Below are 224 nucleotides of genomic sequence, written 5' to 3' on the forward strand. Positions count from 1 at the left end.
ACACACACACACACACACACACACACACACACACACACACACACACACACACACACACACACACACACACACACACACACACAGATGTACAATTTGCTCCTCATTTGTCAAGTGTTACGTTTAAGAAGGGAGTCCATTGTTTGGGTGTGAAAGGTTCTTGTTTTAGCAGTTTAACTGAATCAAAAGTTCCCCCAACACAAAGGGTTGCGCAGCCCCAGTGCTCT

Source organism: Pundamilia nyererei, unplaced genomic scaffold, assembly GCF_000239375.1.
Source record: "Pundamilia nyererei isolate P.nyererei 1_Seehausen unplaced genomic scaffold, PunNye1.0 scaffold00092, whole genome shotgun sequence".
Taxonomy (NCBI): domain Eukaryota; kingdom Metazoa; phylum Chordata; class Actinopteri; order Cichliformes; family Cichlidae; genus Pundamilia; species Pundamilia nyererei.